Source organism: Lethenteron reissneri, chromosome 19 (genome assembly GCF_015708825.2).
Source record: "Lethenteron reissneri isolate LAM-NWPU_2019-01 chromosome 19, ASM1570882v1, whole genome shotgun sequence".
Lineage (NCBI taxonomy): Eukaryota > Metazoa > Chordata > Hyperoartia > Petromyzontiformes > Petromyzontidae > Lethenteron > Lethenteron reissneri.
In genome coordinates this window covers 4,021,962-4,040,084 of record NC_083797.1, presented here as the reverse complement: position 1 = coordinate 4,040,084, position 18,123 = coordinate 4,021,962, and the positions used below count along the sequence as shown (strand labels likewise).

Here is an 18,123-nt window from a genome sequence, read left to right as displayed (position 1 = left end):
TTGATTATGAGGAATGTGTTACTCTGCTGCGGCGAATCACATACAACAGACACCATGAGCAGAATTCCACCCTGTTTCCAAACGTGGACGAGAACAGCTTACGATCCAGCAACCTATCGGCTCTCCAGACCAGTTTCAGTGGAGTGCCCTTGCAAAATTGGGTTCTGGTTCTCTCCTTACATTATGGCAGCATTATTTTCAAGAGCTAAATGTTGATGTCGCGATCAGCGAGCCACCAGAGGGATTTTGATGGACTCGAGGGTGTTGTAGTCTTTGTGTGGAGTAAGGGCGGAGTTATGCGTCTGTTTGCTTTGAGGAATGTGATGTCACTTGACCATCTTTCGCACCGTACGTAGGCAACCGTGGTAACCGCAGGTGCGGGGGGAGGACACCAAACTAAACAGAAAACGCAGTTCTGAAGGAATTCGTTTTCAATCGAGATAATTTAAAAGTGCATAGCTTCCAGTGGCTTCCTCGTATCAGAAGGGAGAGCGTTCCAGACGGCCGCAGAAGCGCATCCGAAAGCGCGCGATGCAGTGGGACGTAGGTTCCAACTGAACGATATGTTTGAGTGGGGCCCCTGCGAGTATAGTTGCCCTTCTCTGTATTCTATACCCCCCCTCCCCACCCGTTTTACCACCACCACCACCACCAAATGTGCCATAATAATCCAGAGTTATTCACATTGGTTGTTCAAGTTCTAGTTTTCTTCTCTTCAAATGCGAAAGTAGACGAACGGTGAAGCTGAATCACGAGCCAAGAATCAACGCCATTTTAATGTTCGCCGTGCACGTCCGGTCGTAACACGCAGCGCGTTGCTGCTGGTTTCAATGGCCACAATACCCGTTCATGTTTTGCATTTCAACCGTGGACACTTCAAACTCCAGAGCCCATAGCCCCTGAAGGCTGTGCGCGTGAATCCGGGCACGTTTCAACAGCTCTGCACGTCTGCACAGGCAGGTCGTGGCCGTGGGCCACGCGTGCCTCGGCGCTTTGTTCTCAGCCGCTCTCGTCTTTCAGCTCCTGAAATAAAATGCGTTGTTTTTTTGTAGTTCTTTCTGGGCGCTGTTGCTGCTGGGAGCATCTTGACGTGTTCTCGGCAGACAATGACTACCAAGGTGTTTGCTCAGAGGAAGAAGGGTGACCGCAAAATGATCCACACGTCGCTGCCAACAGCGCTGCTCGACGCGCAGATGCGTTCGTGATATTTCAACACTGGCGCTGATGCAATAGCAGTTCATTGCTGCATGGATTTGAAATTACCTTTCGGCCTCAGCAAGAGTTGTAAATGAGGGATCAGGGATGTGAAAGAATGAAAAGCGATGATCGTCATCAGTCGCGATATATTCACTGCTGGATGAAGCCTTACCCAAGCCGTTAGTAGCCATCCCTCATGGGCACGTGATTTTAACAATCCGTCTAGTGCCTGCACACGCGCTGATTTCATCATCCCCCGATCTCTCCTCTGGCGACAATTCCATAATTTAGTCTCCACGGTCAGTCATCATCCTCTCTCACCACGTGTCCTGCCCAAGCACACTTACTCTCCTTTACAGCCATTAGTGCGTCTTCTCTAACTGGTAGCAGTGGCGGCTCCTGCAAAATCTCTCGGGGGGGCAAATGTCTGGATGATTGATAAGGATAAGGTCCACCCATGCAATGGATAAATTAACAGCTTAAGCATGTAAAGGCAACTTCACTACTTTAATATTAATGAAAAATAAAGTGACTCTTACAATACATCTCCTTGTTTGTTTCTATACTCACTATTATTACAATCCACTCAGTTTCTTTTATTAAAGATTCCACTAGGTGGCGACAAATAATATTGTTGACTGAAACGTGCTTACGTATGATGACGTAAGGACGTTAGTGCGAGCCCTCCCGGAAGCCATAGAGAATGCATTGCAGCGCCTGCCGTTCGAAAAAAAACATCTTTGAATGTAAGTCTATGGGAACACTCTGGGCGATTCTCAGCCAGAGTGAAATCGCCCAAAAAGAGGCGGTACTTCACAGAACGTGACATGACGTTGATTGGACTATATCCAGAGGCACAGTAACGGCTAGCGTAACTCTGTGGTTGAATGAGATTTTGAATGTGATTGAAAAAGTCCCTTTCACACTTTGGTGGTGCGTCGCCCAATCGCCCTAATGAAGAAACCGCCCCTGACTGGTAGGCTCTCTCAACCGATATTATCCATAACAGTTCCAAGTTTACCTTTTTTCTCTCTCTCTGGGTTTTTATTCTCTCTCTCTGCCTGTTTATTTCGTGTAATTTTTTCTGTCTACACTCGTTTTTTGTCGTTCTTAGGTTCTGCTTTGTCTCCGTTCCTCTTGTTTTTATGTTTTGTCTTTCTTTGAAATTTTCACACTTAAATTCTAACTTAGCAATGTTTGAAATACGTAATCGACCAGGCTATGCGTTAATTGTGTGTTGACCGACTCTCTGTGTCGTTTTACATAACATTTCGATACTTTGCTAGGTTATTTAATTTTAGTGTGTCTCTTTCTCCCCCTAAGCCTGCTCACTCCTTTTTGTTGCACTCATTGACATGTAAATTTTGTCTCTAACCCCTCCCTCTCACTGCCTCCGCCCCCCTCTGTCTATTTAAGGCCACCCCACAGAGACGATCACCCCTCTCTGTACCTGTGTTGCCCGCTGTGTGTATCTTGGTGATATCTGTCTGCTTATATGTCTGTCTATAATTTTTTCTGGTTAGATTTTATGTCGCTATTTCATTATACCTGATGATGATTGCTTGTGTTGCAATCGAAACGTCGTATGTTATTATTTAATTTATTATTTTTTCTTTATACGTGACTTTACCGAAAGACCCAAATGCATAACAGAGGTCTTGGGGTTAGATCGCGTAAATATATAAATGTGCCGTTAAACCCGCCACCACCCGACACAGCCAATTATTAACTGTGAAAAACCCGAGCAATAATTATAGATGACCATTGCAATTTATATGAATACGAATTAGCACGTTTTGTTTACATGACAAACCTTACTAATCGGCCGTGCCGGGTGGCGGCGGGTTTAACGACACATTTATATTTACGCGATCTAACCCAAAAAAACCCATTATGGATATGTCTTCTCTAACTCGCGTATGTTTCCTGATATTCTCTGTTGATATCTAAAAACGTGCATATTGTACATACACGACCAACCCATATATTTACAATCCATTCATTTTTTTTACGCGAATAAATATTACAAATGGCAAGACGTTGACACTGTTTTGGAATTCATTTAATATATCGGGCGCACTAAACTATACGAACGACCAAAAAATCATCGTCTGTTTGCCGTGCGGCGTTGGCTACGCACGTGGCCTGTGGTCCAGCACTGGGGGAGGCAGCTAGGATTGGTGGATCACGCGCAGATGTTGCGAAACTCTCTTCCCGCGGTGGTCGAGAGGTCGTATTTCGGCTTTCCAGGAGAATGCGGTAGCATTGAAAAGTCTACTCGTTGTCTGTTCCATCTGCATGGTGTAGAGTGTTTCCCACTCACTCGATCGCGAGGTTTTCCTCCAGGTGCTCCCATTGCCACCGATCGAGTTAGCCAGACATCTCAATTTATGCATGTATGTACTCTACACCGGTGTATCTACACACCGGTGTGCTGTACTAATAACGAATTGGTCACGTTCTGTTTACGTGACAAACCTTACTAGTTGGCTGTGTCGGGTGGTGGCGGGTTTTAACGACACATTTTTATACTTACGCGATCTAACCCCCCAAAAAACCCCTCTATTGTGGATGCACCGTATGTTGAGCTTCTTTCGGACCATACGTAGCCAACCGTGTGAATCGGAGGTGAGCGGGGAAAGGACAACAAACTTATCGCGAACATTTTGAGGCCACAAAGCCGCATCGATAGTTGGCGCCTATTCTGGTCGTCTTTCCGCTTCTTTGTGGCGTCCCACACACCTCTGTATCTAAGCAAATATGTGCGGCTATTTAGCCCGTTCATGATCACTGAATAAACAACGCGGTGCATCGTCGCCTGTGTATTGCAGCTGGCAGTGCTCTGCCTTTCTGGCCTCTGGCTGCGGTCGCTAGGCTCCAGATCCAGGCTGGCTCAGGACACGAGGAAGCACCTCCCTCCCTCCCCCCCCCATCTTCAGGCTGGCTCAGAGGTCGCAAACGGGTTTTGATTCCTTACCCGTACCCGGCCGCACCAGGGTCGCAAACGGGTACCTGTACCCGCCGTACCCGTACCCAGCCGTACCCGTACCCGATTGCCACCTCTGGGATGAAGCCATGTTGCAGGCGCGGGTGGGTTGATTCTAGGAACTTGAATTGTGAGAAGAAACAAGACGTTGGGAAATGAGTGACAAACGGTTACTCACCAGTGACTCACGGTCTACCCGTACCCGGCCGCACCAGGGTCGCAAACGGGTACCCGTACCCGGCCGGGTACGGGTACGGGTATCAGGTAGGGTACGGGTATCGGGTACCCGGTTGCGACCTCTGGGCTGGCTCCAGCAGCCCCATCTGTAGCTCGTGAGCAGCTCTATGCAGCTGCTCCAGCTGCTTTTACCTGGCAAACCGACTCCGGATGCACACATGCTCATAAATCGGTCATCTGTTTATTTGACGGTGGCAGCGTCAGTCTCATTAAGTTGTAAAAAAGCAGTATTATTATTATTATCGCTGGTTGTACAAGTAATCCATTGAGATTTTTTTTGCTCGCTTCAAACTAAAGAGTTCTCCTGTAACGCGGTAGTTGCGTTCCTGAAGAAACACAGCGTTATCAAAAACTCGCGTCATAATGAATAATATATCGGGGCGAAGCACAGTCCGCGATGACACGTGAGAGATGCGTACGCGGGCCGAACAAAGACCGAGGCGCGTGGGGAGCATCTAGAAGCATCCAGCAGCATCCCAGTGCCTTGCGTGACGCTACGCCGAAGGCAGCCGCACGGCCGCTTATTCCTGTCCGCGCGACGTCGTTCCGTTCACTCGATCGCGTTATATCCAATTCGTTTCCTAATACATTCATGGCGCTGTACCCAACTCGCGCTATGAACAGACTGTACGAGAAAATGATATTCCTCGAGGGCTGCAGCACCGGTTCAGATGTAACTTGCCACTGATGTTATTCATGGCTCGGTTTTCAGCCTCTGCTGTTAATGTTAACTGTACTGTATGAAGCTTGCAATGCATGCATCGACATTGCGTGCAAGAGATTCAAACGTTCTTAGATTGTGTTGTCGGCCCCTCTCCGTGGTGTGGAGTATGCCAAGTGCAAAGTGTGTGTGGTGGGGGGGGGGCTGGAGTATCAGATAAGATTGGGGGGAGCTTGACCCATGGCACTATAGAAGCTGTGATATCACAGCCCTCTGGACTCCATTTCATCAGAGTTTGTTCAGTAGCGCCAACTCCAGGCTCCGGAGTGTCCCAGTGACCACAGCTCCAGGCTCCGGAGTGTCCCAGTGACCACAGCTCCAGGCTCCGGAGTTTCCCAGTGACCCCAGCTCCAGGCTTCGGAGTGTCCCAGTGACCACAGCTCCAGGCTCCGGAGTATCCCAGTGACCCCAGCTCCAGGCTCCGGAGTGTCTCAGTGACCCCAGCTCCAGGCTCCGGAGTGTCTCAGTGACGGAGTGTCCCAGTGACCCCAGCTCCAGGCTCCGGAGTATCCCAGTGACCCCAGCTCCAGGCTCCAGAGTGTCCCAGTAACCCCAGCTCCAGGCTCCGGAGTGTCTCAGTGACCCCAGCTCCAGGCTCCGGAGTTTTCCAATGACCCCAGCTCCAGGCTCCGGAGTATCCCAGTGACCCCAGCTCCAGGCTCCGGAGTATCCCAGTGACCCCAGCTCCAGGCTCCGGAGTTTACCAATGACCCCAGCTCCAGGCTCCGGAGTTTCCCAGTGACCCCAGCTCCAGGCTCCGGAGTATCCCAGTGACCTCAGCTCCAAGCTCCGGAGTTTTCCAATGACCCCAGCTCCAGGCTCCGGAGTTTTCCAATGACCCCAACTCCAGGCTCCGGAGTATCCCAGTGACCCCAGCTCCAGGCTCCAGAGTTTCCCAGTGACCCCAGCTCCAGGCTCCGGAGTTTTCCAATGACCCTAGCTCCAGGCTCCACACTGAAACGCTGCTCAGGCTCTGGGGCCTCGGAGCTATTGACCTGGCCAACCTTAGCGTGTTTACGATCCATCTGTCACGAATGAAGCATCGGTGCATTAATTGTCTGATGACCCACGTGGCCTTCATTCCCCCCCGCCCCCGCGTGTGGTGGCCTCGCGAGGTCGGCATGGGCCCTGGTGGCATGGAACGAAATGGGGTACCCCCCCCCACCTCTCTCTCTTCGTAGCACCGCCTGGCCACTCGACGGTTCACGCCACTGAAAGCCCCGTGCGGGAAGTCAATGATCCCAACCGCCTGTCAATCAAATCAGCACGCACGTCTGCAAGCGTTGGACGAAGGCAGGGGCGGATATTTACAACATCATTCGCGGGCCATACTAAATTATCAACTTAAAAATTCGCCCGTTATATTTGGTCAAACATTGAATTAACTCGCCCCTAATGCGATGGCTGGAACTGCTTCTCCCTTTGGCGAGGCGTGTGATGATGTTAGCTGGTATTGATGATGTTGCTGCTACTCGCAACTGCTTTTCCAGGTTTTCTCCTAGATTTATTGAATTTCGAGTCCCGCCTGCGGTTGCCTTGGCAGGGCCGGACCAAATTATTTTGCGAGCCTCATACGGCCCGCGGGCCGGACGTTCCCCACCCCTGGACTAAGGCCTCGCTCAACTCGGTTGCTACGATGACGGCGGCGGCAACTTGCGGTCGCCCGCCTGTGTGACACCGGGCATGTCTCAGGAAGTGAAGGTGTGCTTGGATGGGATATTGACTCCTGGGGAATACTGGGTGTTGTGTAAGTTCGCGGTGCGAGGTTGCGAGCAGCTGGTAGTATAGCAACAGATCCTTTAATCCATCCGTGCGGAGCTTTTCGTTTAACCCTCCCCGTTCGCATGGGGGTTTAATCCTGGTAACTCCAGTTTCCTTGCATGTACAGTACAAAAATACAAATTAAAATGGAATTCACCAGACATACCAATGCACCGCAGGACCCTCCTGCAAAAGAGTAGTGAGACTTAGTGAGGCTTTCGTGAGTAAACAAAGGATATTGTTCTCATATTATTATAAATACGGGACATTATTACATTACTTTTGACGATATTAATAATTAACTGGAACTATTAATCGGGGCCTATGACCACATCACCCACTGTGCCTAATCTGGTCACATTGCAGAAGCTAAGTAGGTTTGCACCTCGATGGTTTTTCGGATGGGCGACCACCGTGCATAACAGGTGTTATAGGCTGCGCTGGGCAACATTGTCAGCATAGGGCAGTGCAGCGCATCCACTGTTGTCCAGTACAATAGCACTAACACGGTTTGGCGACGTACGGCGCGAAAGAAGTTCAACATACACACATACTTGTGTGTCCGTGCCCTCTGCCTTCATCAGATAGCATGGCGAAGGAAGGTCACGTAATGCTCTCAAGACCTGCAGTGGCCTGGGCAGGCCCTCATCCAGCAGTGGATTGAGAAAAAAAGTCGGGGGGGGGGGGGCGGGGTGGGGGCTGTGGATGTACATTAATCGTGAGGTGGATTTGCGCTCTGCAAGCTGTGTGTAACTCAGGGTAAAGAAGGTTAGCAAACGTGGCGCTCTGAATTGTTACTCGTCTCCTGATCTCAGGTGACACGGGGCCGCGAGGTTGCAGGTGTGCATCCTGGGAGTTCAATTGCATAAGCACGTGACCGTCGATGGACTATGTCGTGTTAAAGTCACGCAGATAGGTTCAAATAGTAGTAATACAATAAACAAAATACACTACGACGTTTCGATCGCAACACACTGCCAAACATCCGTCTCGTCTCGCTTTGTCCTCACGATAACTGCAACTCGTTGTTTGAACAACCCTCGCTCTCATAGGATGATAGGGACAGCTTACAATTGTGTCTTGTTATAAATAGGATTCAGCCCTTCATGTGATTATGGATATAATTATTGTACAGTGTTGTGAGATGCAATTTGCACCAATGATGTTATTTATAATGCAACTTATGTTTATTAATAGTGTAGAAAATTATTACGGGGGGGCTTTACCTTGTAGTCTTAGTGGAAGTTAGTGCCTTACGCCAATGATCCTGGCTACGAACCAGCCTAGGAGCGTTCGGGAAGATACCGAATGAGGCATCTGATCCCACGCGATGCAGAACTGGGATGGCCTGGCACGTGACGTGTCGGTGCATGGCATTGTGCAATGGAATAGGACAATTTCCCGAAACGTTGCCTATGGGTAAGGGCGTTGCGTCTTTCGTTGTTGTTATTTGTCCTTGTGCACCACTGCCAACGTAGCATCACCACAGGCAGTAATCAGTTGAACATTGCTCTATTGTACGCTGTATGTAATTTGCGTACGGTGCGTTATTTTAAGTTTACATTTTTGGGGGTCCCTTCCCCCCCAAAAAACCTCCCATTATATTCCGAACACGGTATGTCCATCGACGTGCTTGCCAGGACAACATGTACAGTACATCCGCTTCAATGACTTCACTACAACCTGCATTATTAATCGGTGTTCGGCGGGACAGGTTTGCGCTGCTAGAGTTGCCAACTGTCCGGGTTTGACCCGGGCGGTGCTGGAACTGGCAGTAGTGGTGCCATGGGTGGCGAGATGCTAACTACCTCGCCTGGTATACAGGAGGTCGTGGGTTCGACCCTGACGCCTGCTGTTTATTTGGAGTTTGCGTGTCTCTCTCTCTCTCATTATCATCACAGTGGCGGAGATGTTAACTACCTCGCCTGGTATGCAGGCGAGGTAGTCAACACGGCCGTGGGTTCGATTCCGACCCTGATGCCTGTGTGTTTGGGAGTTCGCAGTGTCTCTCCCCCGCGGTTTGTGTGGATTTTTCTCAGGGTCCTCGGGTTTTTTCCCCATCCACATTTGGAAGCGTGCGTTTGGAGTATTTAGCTGCTATACATTTCCACGTGATAAGCCATCATTTGTGGCCAGGTCGCTTCTAAAAAATAGTTATTTAGCTCAGTGGGCCTGACCTGATGGCGATTCCAAAATGGGAGGTTAAAACCGGAGAAAAATTCACGCAATCACGGGGAGAAAGAGTAAATACGCAAACTTGGGATCGAACCCATGACCCCCTGTATACCAGGCGAGGTAGTTAACATCTCGCCACTGTGATGATGATGATGAGAGCGACACGCAAACTCCAAATATACAGCAGACGTCAGGGTCGAACCTCCTGTATACCAGGCGAGGTAGTTAACATCTCGCCACCGTGATGGTGATGAGACACGCTAACTTCAAATATACAGCAGGCGTCAGGGTCGGACCCACGACCTCCTGTATACCAGGCGAGGTAGTTAACATCTCATAGCCACTGTGAAGATGATGATGCTAGCGAGTAGCACCTAAGAAGGTGCCGGGTCCAGCAACCACGCCCGACCGACTTTGTCTCCCCAGCGGCGGTATTTACTGCACTCATTTGAGGCTGAGTCGACCTAGGGCAACGCCCAGGACCGGTTTGTCGCTGGCCGAGCGGGGAGTCGAACTCGGGTGGCCGGGGTCCGTAGGGACAAGGCGCTCGACCCCCCACGCGACCGCTACCCCATCAGTGCGACATGCAGGCATCACAGACGCACTGTATGGCGTACACAGTCGGCTATATTCCCTGTGTGTGTGTGTGTGCGTGAACCGCGTGAAGATTGAGCATCACCGGGGAGACAAAGGCGGCCGGGTGTGGGGTTTTGTCGGCCACAACCGCCGCGCCCGACCACACCGTGTGGTGTGGCGTGAACGCCTCGCTAACAGCCCTTGCCCCAAACAGCCCGTGGAGGCTACGCTATGGGCGACCTTTGTCTTTGTGCGCATGCAATGTGCACACGCGTGTGTGATCAGATGTCGGGTTGTGTGCACGTCTGTGTGTGTGTGTACATGCGTGTGTGTGTGTGTACATGCGTGTGTGTGTGTACGCGTCTGTGTGTTGACGCGTGGGTGTACATGCGCGTGTGTGTGTGTGTACGCGTGTGTGAACACGTCTGTGTGTTCACGCGTGTGTACACGTGTATGTGCACGTCTGTGTGTGTGTTCACGCGTGTGTGCACGTGTGTGTGTGTGCACGTCTGTGTGTGCGTACACGCGTGTATGTGCACATGTGTGTGTACGTGTCTGTGTGTACACGCGTGTGTGTCTGTTCACGTGTGTGCGTGTTCACGCGTGTGCGTGTACGCGTATGTGTGTGCACGCGTATGTGTGTGCACGTCTGTGTGTGTGTGTTCACGTGTTATATGCACAGCCGTGTGTGTGTGCACACGCATCACTTACAACAACGACAAATACCCCCCATATAGCTTAAACAGACTGTAGGGGCAAGTGCTGTTAGCAAAGCACCTATGAAGGCCGGCACGGTACACGAGGGAGTGGGTGGCCAGCACCATGCCCGGCCGCCTTTGTCTCCCTAGTGGACATGTATACACACCGCACCGGATACTCATTTGAGGCTGAGTCGACCTAGGGGAAGGCCCAGGACCGGTTAAGATAATCGTCACTGGGTGCTGACCGTGACCGGGAATCGAACCCGGGCCTCCAGGTTCGCAGCGCAGCGCGCTAACTGCTACACGACCGCTCCCCACGCAAACAGCGTGCACGCATCTCACCGGGTCACTCAATGAGGCACCTTGACAGACGAGAGGCGCCCGGTGAAGAAGCAGCAGCAGCAGCAGCGTCCAACGGGAAGATCTCAGACTGCCGTTGTTGCAGCAGGCGGATGGACAGCTTCGGTGGTGCTGCTGCTGCTGTTTGCTCGTTTAGTGGGTGCGGGCTGACTGCAAGCGGTCTTCCCTGCGTTTCCCCCCCTCTCTCTCTCTTCCCCTCTCTCCCCCCCCTCTCCTCTCTCTCTCTCTCCGTTCTCTCCCACCATCAACCACCACCACCAGCACGGCGGCTATCGGGTAGTCACAGAGCGCCCTCCCCACTCCTACACCATTCACAGCCACACGCCGCCTGTTGTTAGCAGAGGCAGGAGCGAGCTGACCACGTGATGCGTGGTGCTGATGTTAGCGGTGGCGTGTAGGTTCAGCCAAGACGCCTGCTGTATATTTGGAGTTTGCATGATTGTCCTCTTGATCGCGTGGATTTTTCTCCGGGTCCTCCGTTTTTTTTCCCCTCCACGTTTAGAAACACGCGCTGAGAGTATTTGGCTGATAAACATTTCCACGTGGTAAGCGACTTCGTTGAGCTATCGTCTGTGGCTAGGTCACAGCTATACAGCTCAGTGGGCTATGCCTGGTATAATAAACATAGTTTAGGTTCTAGTTTTAGATAATGGCGGTCGTGGTGGTGACGATTATCTGAACCGGGGCCTCCCTTAGGTCGACTCAGCCTAAAATGTGTACCTGGCGTGACACGGGAGACAAAGGCGAATGGGCGTGGTGCAGTCTCCATCACTCATCTCCCTGGTCTCTATATTTAGAGCTGGGGTGGGGACACTTTTTGCTGCCGAGGGCCATTTGGATATGTATAACATCATTCGCGGGCCATACAACATTATCAACTAAAAAATGTGTCCGTTATATTTGGTCAAATATTTAATTAACTCACCCCTAATGCGATGGCTGGAACTGCTTCTCTTTGGCGAGGCGTGTGATGTTAGCTGGTATCGATGTTGTTGCTACTCGCAACTGCTTTTCCAGGTTTGCTCCTAGATTTATTGAATTTCGAATCCCGCCTGCGGTTGCCTTGGCAGGGCCACACCAAATGATTTCGCGGGCCTCATACGGCTCGCTGGCCGGACGTTTCCCACCCCTGATTTAGAGGATATGAAGTAGTGCCATTTTGCCAAAACGTCGCCCAAGTAATGCATGTGTTTTCTCTTCTGACCGCTGTTATTGGCGAATATGTTGTGGTTTGTTGTTAATTGTGCTTGTGCGCCATTGCCAACGCAGCAGCACCATCGCCACATCAAAATCATTTGTTACAAGAGCGTCGGTAAAGGTGGCCGTCTGATGGTAGCCGGTACCATGACTTGAACTCAGGAGGCCGGGTTCATTGCGCAAGTGTGCTAACCACTGCGCCACCGCTCCGTTAATAAATATATAACATACGTTAAATGTACTAGTATACAATGTATGTTAAATGCGATAGAATACATTTGCGTAGTATATTTTCACAGGGCATCTAAGAACCTCTTGCAGCCCACCTTAGAACACTTTTACGGAGGAACCTCAGCAGAACTCCACAGTCTCGCGCGATCCCAGATAAGCCGTCCATAAATGACGTCACGCATCTGGGGGGGGGGGGTGAGATATGTGACGTCACATCAAAATGCGCAACTTTAAATAAATATAGACAACACGTTCTACTTAATTAAATAGACTGTTTAATAAATGTTTTCTCCTACAACATCAGAGTGCAGCGCCACACTAAATACGCACTACAATGACAATAGTTTAAAGCGATTTGAAGCATGTTTTATTTTTAGGGGGGGGGGCAGAGCTTTGTGACGTCATATTTGAGGGGGGGTCTGACTTTTTGTGACGCCGTGAGACGAGGAGGGGGGGGGGGTCAAAAATCGTCAAAAATCGCGTGACGTCATTTATGGACGGCCCCAAACGCGTGAAGAAGCGTTTCTTGGATTGACACCAAGAGACAACGCGAGCACAAGTTGGAGACATCGCATTGCCACTCAAGTCAAGTGAGGACAAGTAAGCGAGAGCACGGGGCGTGATACGTGGTCGAGAAATAACGAGTGGCCAATCTAACAAAATAAAATAAAATATCTTTACAATGAAATATCAGTCGTTACGGAAACGCCATTTTGAAAAAAAAGTAACATTAAAAAAAAACTGAAAAAAACACGCTTTAATGAAATGTACCCTACTAGTAATGGAAGAACTCCACGACTCCAGGAAGTGGCCCCAAAGCTTGCAATCACGTAAGGAGGGGCCGTGGTGATTTACAGCCAACGTCAGTTGAGCGTGGACAATTAGACCCAAGCCGAAACATATCATATAAAAAATATTGTTTCAAAAATATATATGCTAGAATATAGTACCGTATTGTCATCAGTATGACATAAGTATACCACGTTTGCAGTCGATATCACATTGGGAAGTGGGTTAAAATTGAGTTACAAATTTGAGGATACGACAACAACGACAACACCAACAACAGACAGAGTGAGTTAATAGAAAGCGTGTAATAAAATAGACCAAAGATGTGTCTCAATCGAGGTCACGGCTAATCACCTCGGTTCGAATCTAGGCAGCCGCTTGCGATGAATATACACGTTCTCTCGTGTAGCAATTTCATTATTTCACACCGGTCACTAATAACTGTACACAAACAAACCACGTTACATTGGGTTACGCACTTAATGCGTGTACATTGTTTTATATTACACAGTCATCACTCTTTGTGGCTGGCAGAGCGAGTGGGAAAATAAGATGCCCCACCTAATTTTGTGAACCGTGAGGTCACTTGAAGGAATTCCAGAAATAGCTCTGTAACATCCGCTTGCGCGGGGCCGTTCCCCAACACAAAGGGCTGCAACTGCCCTGCGAGAGTTCTTTATGGATTCCTGGTCACGTGACGCCGATAGAACGATTGGCATAAGATTGGGGGGGTGTGGGGGGAATGGTAAGTAGGAGGCTTACCCGAAGCGTTATGTGTGGTGTCTGGAGAGGGCTGAGTTCGAATTTTGGTGACAATATTCGCAGATCATTTCAGAGCGGTGGCGGTGATGCCTACACAGAGGGGGTGATGATAGCCACAGCGGAATACGCCATGGATGGAAGTGGATCGTAGCGTTACTCTTTCTGTTTGAATGTTCAGTGGGTCTTACCTAGTAAGATAGAAAAAATATGTAGTTTAGTTTTATTTGTATACGTCTCTTAAGTGATTTGTTTACGTTTCATATACTGTGCACTCCTATCGTGTGTTTGTGTACTGTCTGTTGTCGTGGCGTTCTCACCCCGTGCCCAAACTGGACATCTGTGAAAAAAAGCGTTATAGTTCATCGCAATCCTCCAGTGTCAATACATATTCAGATCCTCTGATTCTGTTTAGCGTTTAACGTTCGTTCAATGTGTGCCATTAACTGTGTTTTGCCCCCCCCCCCCTGAGTTTTTGAATGCCCCCCCCCCCCCATTTAAATCAAGGGCCACGCTTCAGACTTGGGAGTATGGACACACTGACAGTGGTGGTGGATTAGGGGGACCGTAGTAGTAGGTTTTTACCCTTTCAACTGGTACAAAAAACTGACACCTTTATACAAGGCAATAACCACAACACAAGCAGTCAAAATGCAAACAAAAAGAAACAACTCTGATGATGATAATGATATGCACTGTCCTTGAAGTTGATTGGTCCACACCCGAGACAGCTTTTCTTAGAGCCTAGTCTCCAGTTTTTTGTACCAATTGAAAGGGTAAAAACCCATTATTATATTTTGCCACTGGTAAAGGAGGTCTCATAGTGTAGGAGGACCGTATTGAAGGGAGTCGGCCGTGGTTAATGGGCTTTCAGGACGCATGTGACACGTGCCCTCTTGCGAGCCCGTGACCACCCCCACCTCCCCCCTGAGGCTGAACCGGCCACTGTCAGCGGTCCGTGGGAGCGTCTTGCCTGACTCTGGTGACCATGAACCATGGACACTTCCTCAGTAGAGGCTGGCAAGGTCGTTCAGTGCTCATCTGTACGGGGCTCTGCGCTTCTAACGGGTGACGCGCGCCTCCGCCGGGATTCGGTGTGCCATGTAGAGAACACGAGCACGCCGGTCTCTGTGTCTCTGTGGGTCTCATTAAATATATATAGAGACGTGTGTATGTACATATACACACACGCGTGTGTGTGTGTGTGTACGTAGAGCTGGGGAGCGATAGGGAGCAAGAGGGTAGTGGTTATCTCGCCACGCCGCGAACACAGCGGACCCGGGTTCGATTCTCGCTCACGGCCAACACCAGTGGCGATTATCTGAACCGGTCCTGGGCCTCCCCTAGGTCGACTCAGCCTCAAATTAGTACAGTATCTGGTGCGGTGTGCATACATCCCCACTATGGGGAGACAAAGGCGGCCGGGCGTGGTGCTGGTCACCCACACCCTCGTGTCTGTTGAAGGCTATACGGGGGATCTGTGTCTTTGTTGTGTGTTTTCGTGCGGTTGGGGCCGTCCATAAATGACGTCACGCGATTTTGGACGATTTCTGACCCCCCCCCTCGCCCTCGTCACACGGCGTCACAAAAAGTCAGACATTCCCTCAAATATGACGTCACAAAGCTCTGCCCCCTCCCCCAAACATATTTCTATTTTGAAAATAAAACAAGCTTCAAATCGCTTTAAACTATTGTCATTGTAGTGCGTATTTAATGTGGCGCTGCACTCTGATGTTGTAGGAGAAAACATTTATTAAAAAGTAGAAGGTGTTGTCTATATGTATTTAAAGTTGCGCATTTTGATGTGACGTCACATTTCTCAACCCCCCCTCCCTTCGTCACACATCTTCACAAATGTCTGACCCCCCCCCCTAGGTGCGTGACGTCATTTATGGACGGCCCCTCTCGGTGGGAGCTGCACACGGCACGTACGCAGCACGAAGCTGTCAGGCAAGGTACTCGCCAACAGTACTTGCCCTATCAGTCTGTTAACGGATTTATTATTTTCTTCGCACGTATATATATATAGAAATAGACCGGTGTTAGAACGTTACGGAATAGCACTTGCAGTTCATCTTCACGAGTCTACACATTGTTCTTTTTCGTATCGACGCTCGGGACATGTGGGTTTGTACACAAAGTCAAATGTGCAGCCGCTGTTGTCAGAAGGGTCTCAACTTGAGAGTCCTCTCGGGAAGCCCTCTTCCAGGGATCCGCGCTCGACTCGTCCAACGCACAGCCAAACGCCTTCGAAGATTTGGGGAGTATTGGGCCCATTCCGCCCAAGATATGCCGCCTGCCCATCGTCCAACCATTTACACAGCTGCGTGTACAGCGGCGGTTGGGGTGGGTGGGTGATTCAAGAACTAATCCTACCCGAGGTCTCTTGGATCGCAAATCCATTGTGCTTCACTTTCTCATCACGGCAGCATCCCCGTGAGGTTGAACACGTGGCGGGGCTGTCGCGACCAATGTTATCTTCTATACATATAAAAGGGAAATTTGTGAATATGTGTTTCTGTTCAAAATGTTTAGCATACTTCCCGACATGCAACAAACTTGCCTAAGCAGCTTTCCTGCTATTCTTTCTCCTGATGACGATTGCTTGTGTTGCGATCTAAAAGTTGTAGTTTTTTGTTATTTTCTTTGAACCTATCTATATGACTTTACCGACAGACCCAAGAATATCAGTCCTAAGCCTCTCTTCGCCAACCCGCACTGAGCAGCATGGTTGGGAAATCTGGTCAAAACAATCGTCATGGCGAAGACGTGGGGAGGACTTCATTCAGCAGTGGATTGATAAGAACATCTGAAGAACAAGAGCGCATGTGGCGAAGGACGCCGGATTTAAAGTCACAGTAGTTTATGGTAAAATAAAAACACCCGTTACATGCCGCAAAGCGTATCGAGAAATCGATAATTCTGCTGTAGAGGGATTTTTCAGTTGACAAATGCAATCCAGTCGAATTGGACAGCAGCATTTTCAACACTGGATGCCTTTAATGTATTCACTATCGGCACCACAATCCGTTCTGCAACCGACTGGGTCGTGAGTTGCAGTTTGACACTGCGAGCTGCCACGGCAATGCTGAGCTGGCTGTACTATGAACCCGGCCACCCGAGTGCAATTCCCCTTCAAGGCTGACGTCAGTGGCGCGTGATATCTAACCTGTCCTGGGCTTCCCCTTCACTAACCCGCACAGACCAGCGTCATGAAGTATGGTTAAGTCAATAAGTGGTTATCTTCACGAGTATGGCCTTTTTTCCCCATTTTGATCGGCAAGAATGCATAATACATAGGTTATACTGGTAGGAACCCACTGGTTCCACCAGCCCACAGGGGATTATTGCGTCCGTCCGTCGTGCAGGGAGGGGCTGGGTGGGGAGGGTGGGGCTGGATGGAGAGGAGCTGGGTGGGGGGTGGGAGGGGTGGGGCTGGGTGGGGAGGGGCTGGTCATCCCGTGGTGCACTTATAAAACTCAAACTTTTAACCTACTCACGCCGGCTTATGCCCGCCCTCACAGTCGGGCATATTTGCAGAATACACCACGCCGCCGTTGACCCTGGCCATTGACTGAGTAACCCAACGTTCCTACCAGCTCCCTCCGCAGGAATGTGTTTCCACGACTGACAGAAAATATATATATTTTCCTGGCGTGTTAATATCACCCCACATCTCCCTATCCATTGTTCATCTCTATTCATCTGTGCTGCAGGAATCACCAGGTCACATAGCCCGGGCTTGTTGGAGGAATCTGATTTCCCGCCGCTCTGCGTAATGTATACACCACGACTATTAATGCTGCTTCTCTGAAGACGCTTGTGCGAGCTCAAAATGACGGCCAGATGTGGACAATATTAGCGGAGTGGGCGGTCAAGGGATGGAACGCATCCGAGGCTATGTTGGTCGAGGAGATGGAGCAACGAAATCAGCTCGCGCGCAGAAGTGTTCGGTGGATTACGACGTCGCAGAATGTCGAGAGGTTGCAAAAACTTTGGGACGTCTTCATCCAGCTGTGGATTGAGCATGACTCCTTCGATTAGCACGGTTGGCTACATATGGTGTGGAAACAAAATCAACATACATACATTGCTGATGACGAAGAAGATGAAGATGATGATAAAAAAACACATTTACCAAGAACTACAGACCAGTAACAAAAATTATAGTTTGTAAAGATACTTTTTAATATGATTATTATGCCATGATAAAACATATTTATAATGGAGGCACATTTGTTTTTTAAACCCATCATGAAACGCCCAGCTTGCTGGTAGCGATCATGGTGATTGTGATTTAGTTTGTGCCACGAATGGGGGGAGGGCCTTCCACAGTCCACAGGTCAACACCACGTGTGCTGTGTGATTCACACGAGGCTTCAATCCCGTGTGGGCTTATAATCATCGTCATCATCATCAGTCAATGAACTGCC

General features: G+C 49.7%; 1 protein-coding gene across 2 annotated transcripts in view; it reads right to left on the bottom strand.

Annotated features, from left to right (window-relative positions):
- LOC133344177 (elongation of very long chain fatty acids protein 5-like) overlaps positions 1-10,855 on the bottom strand; it is a 32,754-nt gene extending 21,899 nt beyond the window's left edge. The window contains exon 1 of one of the 2 annotated variants that reach the window (XM_061554190.1): positions 10,697-10,855. The gene's annotated coding sequence lies outside the window, so the exon portion shown is untranslated. The remainder of the gene's footprint in view (positions 1-10,696) is intronic. The other variant, XM_061554192.1, reaches the window with a different exon arrangement.
- Between the last annotated feature and the right edge of the window lie 7,268 nt (positions 10,856-18,123).